This window comes from Telopea speciosissima, chromosome 3, assembly GCF_018873765.1.
Source record: "Telopea speciosissima isolate NSW1024214 ecotype Mountain lineage chromosome 3, Tspe_v1, whole genome shotgun sequence".
NCBI classification, from domain to species: domain Eukaryota; kingdom Viridiplantae; phylum Streptophyta; class Magnoliopsida; order Proteales; family Proteaceae; genus Telopea; species Telopea speciosissima.
Window position 1 is genome coordinate 32737807 of NC_057918.1, and position 10716 is coordinate 32748522.

At 37.1% G+C, this 10716-nt stretch overlaps 1 long non-coding RNA gene across 1 annotated transcript; it reads left to right on the top strand.

Moving 5' to 3' along the window:
- Nucleotides 1–663: 663 nt before the first annotated feature.
- On the top strand, nucleotides 664–10716 carry LOC122656291. The gene is made up of 3 exons (XR_006332076.1): nucleotides 664–1185; nucleotides 5779–5784; nucleotides 10704–10716. It is a non-coding gene; the product is annotated as an uncharacterized LOC122656291 (long non-coding RNA).

The window sequence follows — 10716 nt, forward strand, 5'->3', positions numbered from 1 at the left end:
GTTCTGTCATGTTTCTATGAGTCTATGAGAGAGAATTGCGATGTTTACTGGTGATTTAATCAGGCACTATACGGTAAAATAAAATAAACAATGCTATGGTATAAGTATTTTGTTTTTCAGAAGCCAAACATCAAAACCCTAAACCTCTTCAAGAGCATGAGAAATTAAAAAAATAGCAACAGTAAAATAGTTCAAAGAGTCAATTACCCTGTGATGTTATATCTGTATAGTAGCATGTGGTAGATGTCACTGTAAGGAAATATATGTAAACTACTAGTATGTGATAGCAGTTTGACAATTCAAGATGAAAGAGTTCTGTCATGTTTCTATGAGTCTATGAGAGAGAATTGCGATGTTTACTGGTGATTTAATCAGGCACTATACGGTAAAATAAAATAAACAATGTTATGGTATAAGTATTTTGTTTTTCAGAAGCCAAACATCAAAACCCTAAACCTCTTCAAGAGCATGAGAAATTAAAAAAATAGCAACAGTAAAATAGTTCAAAGAATCAATTACCCTGTGATGTTATATCTGTATAGTAGCATGTGGTAGATGTCACTGTAATGAAATATATGTAAACTACTAGTATGTGATAGCAGTTTGACAGTATATGCACTCATTGGAGAAAAAAAGATGTGTTACATTAAAATTGCTAAAAAGTAATGTTACAACTTAATTTTCACCAACTTTGGTTACACCAAGATTTTCCCTAAATTAAAAGGGATATGAATAATACAATGTGTTGCCCATCAAATCAGACAAAGACCAGCAAGATTATGAACATTTATACTTTACAGCCTGTTCAAAGCACTCCTGATGATAGAGACTTATGTATGCCTTCATTTAAATTTTGCTCGAGGATCTCGAGGAAATAAAATTCTGTTTCAGAAAAGGAAAAACATGCACCATTACCACTAATTACACAATTATCAATAATTACAATATGTAACAAGAGTTGTATTTCAGTAGCAGATGCTATCAACTAAAGTAGCACACAGCATCATCTGAAAGCATCAATACTATTTTCGCTTGTCCAAGGTCAAGGACATCAGTAGATAACCAAGTTCTTCAGGATTGGCATTATATGTTGATATTCCTAAGAGAGTTCAAATCCAGCATTGGAGCTGATGGCATAGAGAAGCTTGGCCCTCAAAGTACTTGGACGTTTATATGTTGGAAGCTGTAATGAAGCAAGCAGGATTTGGATAAGACAAAAGTAGCAATAATATAAAAAATGACAAGCAAACGGTTTTGGTTATGTATAATATCGCTGGGAGAGATAGATTTAGAAATTAACTTTAAAACAGTCTAGAGTCCTATGCAGCAAAACCAGAAATTACTTTAAAACAGTCTAGGTTCCTATGCAGCAAAACCAGAAATTACTTTAAAACAGAGTAGGTTCCTATGCAGCAAAAACCAGAAATTACTTTAAAACAGAGTAGGTTCCTATGCAGCAAAACCTGAAATTACTTTAAAACAGAGTAGGTTCCTATGCAGCAAAAACTAGAAATTACTTTAAAACCCTTGTTGTTCTCTTTCTTTCCCTATCTCTCTCGGGTTATTTTTTCCTCCCTTTTTACGGTTTGTTTGGGAGGGTAGGGTCCACCATTTAACTTAAATCCAAAAATATATAAAAACTTTATTATAACACCTACCACCCTGGAAGTTATAAGAGTTGAATCTTGGACCTCTTAATAAATTAAAATCTCGACCACTAAGCTAGGTGCTCATTTGATTATTAAATTCCCATATTAAATTTAAATAAAGAAACTAAAACACTGTTTAATTCTTAAATATCATTATGTCATTCAGTAGTAGGTTACCTCTAGAATTAAATTATAGACACAATATGTAATAAGGAAAAATAATTATGCACTTACGGATTTGCCCTTGTTCTATAGATAGGTCTTCCATAATTTAAGCATTAAGATTTATAGTTTTCTTTACATGCTTCTGCAGATTCATAGCTCTTCAACTTGAATGGATTCTCAAGGGACCCCTTGATGGATTCCAAGGTCACAGCAAGTCGATTCCTGCACCACCACCACCCCTCTCTTCTTCTATTTTTCTTCTTATTGTTCCCAAATTTCTCTTCAACATCCAGATCAGTTTTCCATATTCTTAACACTTAGTGATATCCTTGTTTAAGTGCAACTATCCTGATTCTTAATTCTTTAAGTATCTGCTAAACTAATGATCAGTTTGAGTTAAAATTTGATATCTGAACTTATACAGCTATTCTCTTACAGTTCTGATCATTAGAACTAAGTTTTCTTTCTTAATATATACATCTCTCTTACTGCCCTGCTTCTTTTTCAATATTGTCCCAATCGCATCCTTCATCATACCAGAGAATTCACAGAAATTTTACTGATTGTTAGGCCTAAATATCAGGGTCACTTTACCTTAATTTAAAGCCCAGCAGACCACTCATTTGTAAGAATATTAAATTTTCTCTTAATTGCCCTAATTTTACTATTCTCGGTTTCCCCAATTATTTCTGATTTTATACGTTATGTCTTATCAATTCTCAATCCATTTCTTATTCAACTCCTCTTATTCCATATTATTATTTTCTCTATATCTTTCATTGGGGATGAACTACATGCCAACAATAGAAATAATAGAGGTTGATGCAAGACAAGCATGTGCCAAAGGGAATGAACTACATTCCGCCAATTAAGAAAATTGTAGCAATATTGGAGGTTATTAAATCAACCAAAACAATCGAAAGACTGAAGAATCAAAGCTGAAACCTTAAACCTTTACAACATATAAACATAGAAGCTCAGTAAATTTCTCTTGCTACTGTAAAAACTACAAATTCACTTACTGAAAGAGTATAAAGTTACCGCATGCATGGATGCATCACAACTATTTAAAAAGAAAGGGGGAAAAAAAGTCATAGCTGCAAAGTGGTTGCTAAGATTAGAAATAATAGAGGTCAATGCAAGACAAGCACAGCCCAAAGGCAACAAAATATATTACAGTAATTAAGAACAGAGGAGTAGCAGTGAAACTAATTCGGGAATAGCTGCAGTGTGGTTGCTAAGAATAGAAATAATAGAGGTCGATGCAAGACAAGCACAGCCCAAAGGGAATGAACTTTATCCCGCCAATTAAGAACAGAGGAGCAGCAGTGAAACTACAAATTGAATCAGATCAGGCAGAGTATTCAGTTACTATCTACATGGCTGCATCCCAATTATTTAAAAAGAAAGAAAGAAAAAAAAAGTCATAGCTGAGAATAGAAATAATAGAGTTTGATGCAAGACAAGCATAGCCCAAACGGAATGAACTTTATTCTGCCAAGTAAGAACAGAGGAGCAGCAGTGAAACTACAGAGATTGAATCAGATCAGACAGAGTATGCAGTGTGGCTGCTGAGAATAGAAATAGAAAATAGAGGTCGATGCAAGACAAGCATAGGGAATGAACTTTATTCCGCCAATTAAGAATAGAGGAGCAACAGTGAAACTACAGATTGAATCAAAAGAAAATTTTAGAGATATTGGGGGTTACTAAATTAACCAAAACAATTGAAAGACAGGAAAATCAAAGCTGAAACTTACAACTTTTACAACATATAAACATAGAAAGCTTGCTAAATTTCCCTTGCGACTTTAAAAAATACAAATTCAATAGAATGAAACAAAGATTGAGTACAGTGTTACATAAGATGGACTGAAATCAAGCATAGAATCAACGTGAAATAACCCAAAATAAAAGAGGAACATACCTGCAACGTAATTCCAGAATAGCTGCAGCGTGGTTATTGGCAATGAGGGAATGAACTATTTAAAAAAAATGGAGGGGTTAGCTGAAGCATGGTTGCTGGCAATGAGGGAATGAACTATTTAAAAAGAAAGAAAAAAATGGAGGGGTTCGGGTGGAGACTTACCTGAGCTGAGAGAGACTGCAGCGTGGTTGCTGGCAATCAGGGAATGAACTATTTAAAAAGAAAGAAAAAAAACGGAGAGGTTAGGGTGGAGACTTACCTGAGTCGAGAGAGATAGACAACCCAGGATAGGAGGAACACAGAAGCGATCGGCGTCGGCGACAAACTACAACAGTTAGGGCAGCAAAACAGCAGTAATCGGTTCCAATCGATAGCAAAATGGAGGGGTTAGGGTGAAGAGACAAGGGAGATATGGAGAGAGAAGGAAGATGGAACGAAGAAGGGAAATCAGCACAGGAATGAAGCCCAAATGAGTGCAGAGACGAAGCTTACACAAAGTACTATCCTTGATACACAGCATGCTATACAGAATTAAAATCTAAATCAGTTCACCAAGGAAAAAAAACCCACTTAAGAATTATATAACCGTGAGATTAAGTTCTATATTCATTAAAAAAAAGTTGTTCTACATAAAATACCAACAATTAAGAAGAAACTTCTCATATTACAAAAAATTAAAAACAACAGCATAATATGCTGTCTTAAACCTCTTTTTTCGGATGAACAAAATAGAAGTTAAAAAAAGGGGCATACCCAGTGCACGAGGCTCCCGCCACTGAGGAGTCTGGGAATGGTAATAATGTACACAGCCTTACCCCACTTCCCGGAGAGGCTGTTTCCCAATGAAGTAAATGAAGGAATAATAAAACCACAGTTGGGAAATAAAGGCAACTCTAATGAGAAAAGACTTAAAAGATCAGCAAAACGGTTGTGACTTAGGCATCACAGATTAATCAGATCATAAATGCAGGCCATAAATTAATCACTGGACAAGTTCACTGCTAAGGATTTAGAGATCAGTGGCAGACCCCAGATTATTCCCCTTACCAATCCAGATAGGATTGGATCAGCCAACCAAACCTATTGATCCACCTGATTGAGATAGGGCAACCAGGATCAGGATCTGTAGCCAACCCATCTACTTGGGATAAGGCTTTGTTGAGTTGAGTTGAATTGAGTTGTAGAATCAGGATTAGGATTGTCTAATCCTTTAAAGTTACTACTGTTGAACTGTTACCTTTATTGTGGCAGTATCTTAGAGGTAGTTCTTAGCAGTTGGGAATTTCTGCAACTACAGAATGCATATACCCCAAATACACTAACAACACATACATGTGCAGGAAACACCAATCTCTTCTCAGAAGCTGATGACGAACACAATCTCTCTCAAGCCTAAAGGTGACCTTTTCTGGGATTGTTAGGCTTAAAGTAAACATGGGAAGGAGAATACTGACCCACAATCAAACTAAAAAAATGGATGATGAACCTCACAACAAAAAAAAGGATGATGAGGAGAATGTAAATTATTTTGCACCACATACAGAAGACGTGGCCTTCTAGCACCTTGGTATGACCCTACATGAAAACCAAAATTTGGATTCTGGGACCTGTTCGTAGAAGATTTAAGGGACTAATAGAAACCTGGAAGAGAAATTATCAGCCTTTTCAAGGATACCTTAACTTCATCAAGTTAATTATATTGGACTTCCTTGTACTCTCCATGTCAGTAGTTAAGGTGTCAACCAAAGTGAAACAAGGGCACAATAATGAAGGAAAATTTTCTCTTTTTTTTTTTTTTTTGGGAGGGGGGGGGGGAAGGGTGAGAAATTATTTGAAAATGGTGATGAAGGTAAAGACCAGAGTCAGTAATTCATCGTAGATATGACTTTATAAGAGTCAGAGGGATGGGTACCTTCACCACCTTTCTTGTTCTTCAAAATTTATAAGTGAGACCTTTAATCCTATTCTTCTCTTCTTCTTTTTTGTTTCCTCCTCTATATTTTTTTTCAATCTTTCCCCGATCCAAATCAATTGGAGTTAGTGGTAGTGGAGTCAAGTTCTAGAATAATCCACCATAGAACATCTACAAGATTTTAGCAATTGCATAATCTATGGTTCCAGAAACATAACATCTCTGATGATGTCTTTTATTTTCTGTGGGACTCAGAATTTTCATAATTTTCAAATTGTGTGCCATATCAAATCAAACACTTCCATTTTAAGCATAAAAATAATTTTGAAACTTCAAAATGGAAAAATAAATTTTTGCACGATTTCCATCAGGCAAGACCATACAAATTAAAATAAGAGTTATGCTAGTAAAGTGATATAGACCATAGAGAAATTAGGATGTAGACATGAAGTGAAAATGTCAGGAGGACAATAGTGATCAGCTGTTAGTCAATAACTAATGCTTTTAGAATTCTAGTTTCTATTTAGTAACCTCCAATCAGGTGGCTTTCCAATGAGACCAAGATCATGTGATTCCTAGGTGTTCTGGGTGAGACAAGATCTTAAAATTTCTCTGTGCTTTGGGAAAATATGCTAAATTTACTGAGAAGGTGTTATTCTGTCACAGGATTCCTGGGTTTTGAAGTTTAGGTAAATAGAGAATTTTAGGTCAGTTTTTATTTTGGAGTTCCTATTTTCTTTATTTAGGAAACTCCTATGGGTAATTTTGTAATTTGGGTCAAACTATTTAGTTCCAATCCTGGGTCAAAAATTTAGAAACCGTCTTAACTTTGATTTCAACCTAGAAGGTCACTGTTTCACTCAAAGATGTAACCAACATGTTATTAAGAGTTACTAATTCAAGGATTCCTATTTTTCTAAGCATTGCAGCTTCTTATGGTAAGAGGGCTGGCAAAACTAAGCAGTTGAATAGTTATTTGATCTAGAAATGAAGGGTTCCTTTTTTTTTTGGATGGAGGGGGGGAGGTGGGGAGTTGAAAGTTGAGTTGCTGCTCGACTATTTGTTCTTGTGGCTGATGCCCTTGAGTTCTATTGTTGGTTATAGGCTAGGATAAACCTAGCTAAGCTGTATCTTATATACTCCTCCCATTCTTTTCTTTTCCCTTCATTTTCTTCTGTTTAGTATTTGGGTCTGCTACTTGTGGGAAACTTCCATGCTTCCTACACCGCTCCCTCCTTTAGTCCAACAAATATAACCCAAAGGATGACAGAACCACAGTTTTTTCAAAAGCTTATCCCAGAAAAATTAATTTCCAAATGCAACAAAGTGATTCTATGGATTAATCGAAGACTATTACCAACCATAAGGAGTGCAATCCCTGAACCTAAGCAGTAGCAGGGCAGCTAACAAGTAGAAAACGTCGAGGAGTTCAGATCTTCATAGGAAAAATATCACTGCAGTTCAGATATCCTGAAAAATTAATGTCTAAAAACCACTAAATCCCTCTCAGCATGTGTAGTTCAACAGCACTTCAACTTTTAGAGAGTGGCAGATTAACGCATTTATGAAGCCCAACTACAGTGCCAATGCAGATTAAACCGTGACAAGTGATCGAAGGCTTCGAAAAGAACAATAACAACTTCTTTTTAAACTCACATAGAAAGTAACGAACCTGAAGGGATAAATCATCACTGCCAAAAATCAGTTTTTCCAGATAACAAGTACTGAACACCAAAGACTCCTCGACGATAGCCACAGTTATCGGCTCCGCATGCTCACCTGCTCGTCAAACCACGGAGAGAACAATCAGATTACGCATAAGAAGGAAAAAGAACGAAAAACAAATAAAATAAGAGAGAGGAATTCATTACCTGAAAGAGATCGAATCGCAGTAATAATTGACGTTGCAATCGACACCACTGATTTAATCTGCGAATGGTTCCAACTTTCTAGCACTACTCTTCCATCTCCGATCTCCTCAGTTCCTTGTTTAAGGATCAAATAGAACTCTCCAAACCAGCTTTCATTGAATCAAAGCGAAGTCTCTGAGAGAAATCCTTCGGTTCCTTCTCTTTGAAGAAGAACCTTCAAGAGTTAGGCGATTTCAGCCATAACGACAGTGTAAGAGAGAGGATAGGAAATCATGAGATAGGGTTTCCACGGCCACGGGGAAGGAGAAAGTCTTGGCAAAAAGAGGGTCGAGGGTTTGAGAAGCAACTGTTCGACGGAAAAAGAAAAAGAATGAATCGAAATGTGAGAGTTTGGCGATTTCAGCCATGACGACAGTGTAAGAGAGACGATAAGAATCATGAGACAGGTTTCCACGGCCACGGTGAAGGAGAAAGTCTTGGCAAAAAGAGGGTCGAGGGTTTGAGAAGTAACTGTTCGACGGAAAAAGAAAAAGAATGAATCGAAATGTGCTGTAAAATAAAATTAAAATACGGAGGTACCAGCAAAATGTTTGTAAATTAAAATGAAAGACAATGAGAATTACGAGAAAGAATTGGTATTTAAATAAAAAGAATGATAAAAGAGTTAAGTGAAAAAGTAATCACGAAACATGAGTTCAGAAGTAATTGTTCGACAGAAAAAAAAAAAAAGAATGAATCGAAATGTGAGAGTTTGGCGATTTCAGCCATGACGACAGTGTAGGAGAAACAATAGGAATCATGAGATAGGTTTCCACGGCCACGGGGAAGGAGAAAGTCTTGGCAAAAAGAGGGTTGAGGGTTTGAGAAGCAACTGTTCGAAGGAAAAAAAAAAAGAATGAATCGAAATGTGCTATAAAGTAAAATTAAAATACGAAGGGTACCAGCAAAATTTTGTAAATTAAAATGAAAGACAATGAGAATAATGAGAAAGAATTGGTATTTAAATAAAAATAAGGATAAAATAGTCAAATGAAAAGGTAGCTACAAAGCATGAGTTCGTACACTTATATAATAATAATAATATGATATCAATATATATTTTATAATATAACTTAAAACAGGGTCAGGCCGGGCCAGGCCAAGCTTAGCCCGAAGCCTCAACCTCGGCCCGACCCCACCCTGACTTAGGGCCATAAATTTTTAGCCCTGACACGCCCTCAGGGCCAAATATCTCAACCCAGACCCTGTTCGAGCTCAGGGCCGGCCAGGGCCCACAGGGCCAAACTTACACCCCTAGTTTTGATTATAAATTCAGGTAAGGGTCAGGTAATGGAAATGTGAAGCGGTTAGACACTCACTCTGCCCAGTAGAATTGGTCTTTCTACTAGGAGCAAGAGTTCGAACATTCTCCCAAACTAGCATATTCTATACCAACATGCATGGCTAATATGTCGTGGCTAGAAACAATGTTGTAGATGCCCTAGCTAGGACAATATACAGATCATCTACGACCCAGCTGCCCGTAGCAGCCTGTGCGGCGCAGACTGGGCCACTCGTGCAATGACCGCCTTACCCCCTACCCACCGCCTTACCCGAGAGGTGGTAATGCGGTCATTGCGCTTGTGGCCCTGTCACGTCGCATAGGCTGCTACGGGCAACTGGGTCGTAGGAGATCTGGATCCTAGCTATGAAGGCATTATCCATCGTGTGTAGGACAGAGTAGCCGCATACAATTTCGCGGCTCTCTAAACTTTGTGAGTTTGAAGCCATATGTTGTACACATGACTATTATAATCAGTAAATTCACTTTCGAACTTAGAAAATTGCATGGCTAACATTTGATTGATTGTTATATATAGGTTGCATCAAAAGAAAACTACATATCATGCATATTAGTATTTACACTACTTTGTGCTGCTTTGATGAGGGTCAAGAGCACTGTTAGCAAAAATGCGTTTAAAACGGTTCCTGTTTTTTACCATTTTAAACACGTTTTGTCGTATGCTTCCCAAACATACGGTAAAAAAGGGCAAACGGCAAGCATTCCGGTTTTAAACATGTTTAAAACACGTTTCCCTTTTTTTGCCATTTTTTAAGATCTTGGATTTAACTGACCATATCTCTCTCTCCCGAACTTTGATCGGCTTGATTCTTTCACCGACATAAAGATGACTCGAAAGGGCTACATTTTTCATGGTATCACCTTCAACTCAAAGTCAATGCATGGATACCGGAAATAGAAGCATGTATTTCAAATAAAAATTCCTCAATTTATATGAAAATAGTAACGTTTTTTTGGTTCCCTTTTTTTGAAATATAAATGTTTAAAACTCGTACCGTCCGTTTTTCGTTTTTTACCGTTCTCTGTTTTTTTGACCGTTTTATTTGACCGTCCGTTGTAATTTTTACCATTTAAAACCCGTACCGTAAAACTCTGTTTTATTATCGTTCCCGTTTTTGCTAACTATGGTCAAGAGGGGAGGGCCCTTAGCTCCAAACACGTACGTAAACTCGAACTTTTGGTTGGCTCCCGACTCAAGGGGAGGGAACTAACCGCTTTTCTCTCTTGAAGGACTTCGCTCTTGGGGATCTTCTCACGGGTTATTTTGAGATTCCTCATGATTTTGGGCCTTCTCCAAGAGTTTAGGGCACCTAGGGACTACCCGTGAGAGAGGGAGGCCTTAGGGACACTAAGAAAACACAAAAAAATAGGGGGAAATGTCTTGGGCACGCCTCCCAATGGTTAAAAATTTGTTGGTTTTGAAGTGAGGTCCACTATTTATAGGGGTTCTCCTAGATTCCGCAGCTCTGCAAGGTAAGGTATGTACAACTGTTGTGTTGCGGGTACGGGTGACGTTCATCTGCGGTGCCATATTTATGAATGACGTACATCCATGACACTGGGTAAATGAACGATAATTTCAATTTATAAGGGACTAACATATGGAATAGAGCGCATAGAAATTTAAAAAATGAAAAACAAACTATATTGAAAGATGAAAAGTATAGGCTCAAAATCTTGTTAAACAGCTTGGTTAGCCAGACTAAACCACATATTCCTAGGCTCTTCCAGCCTTCAATAGGGACTCTGTCTGGGTCTGGTGTCTTGCCTACTTTCATGCTTCTTAAAACTTCTTTGACTTTAAATACCCTAATTTTGCGTATTTATCTACAACAAGTAGTGTAACATAA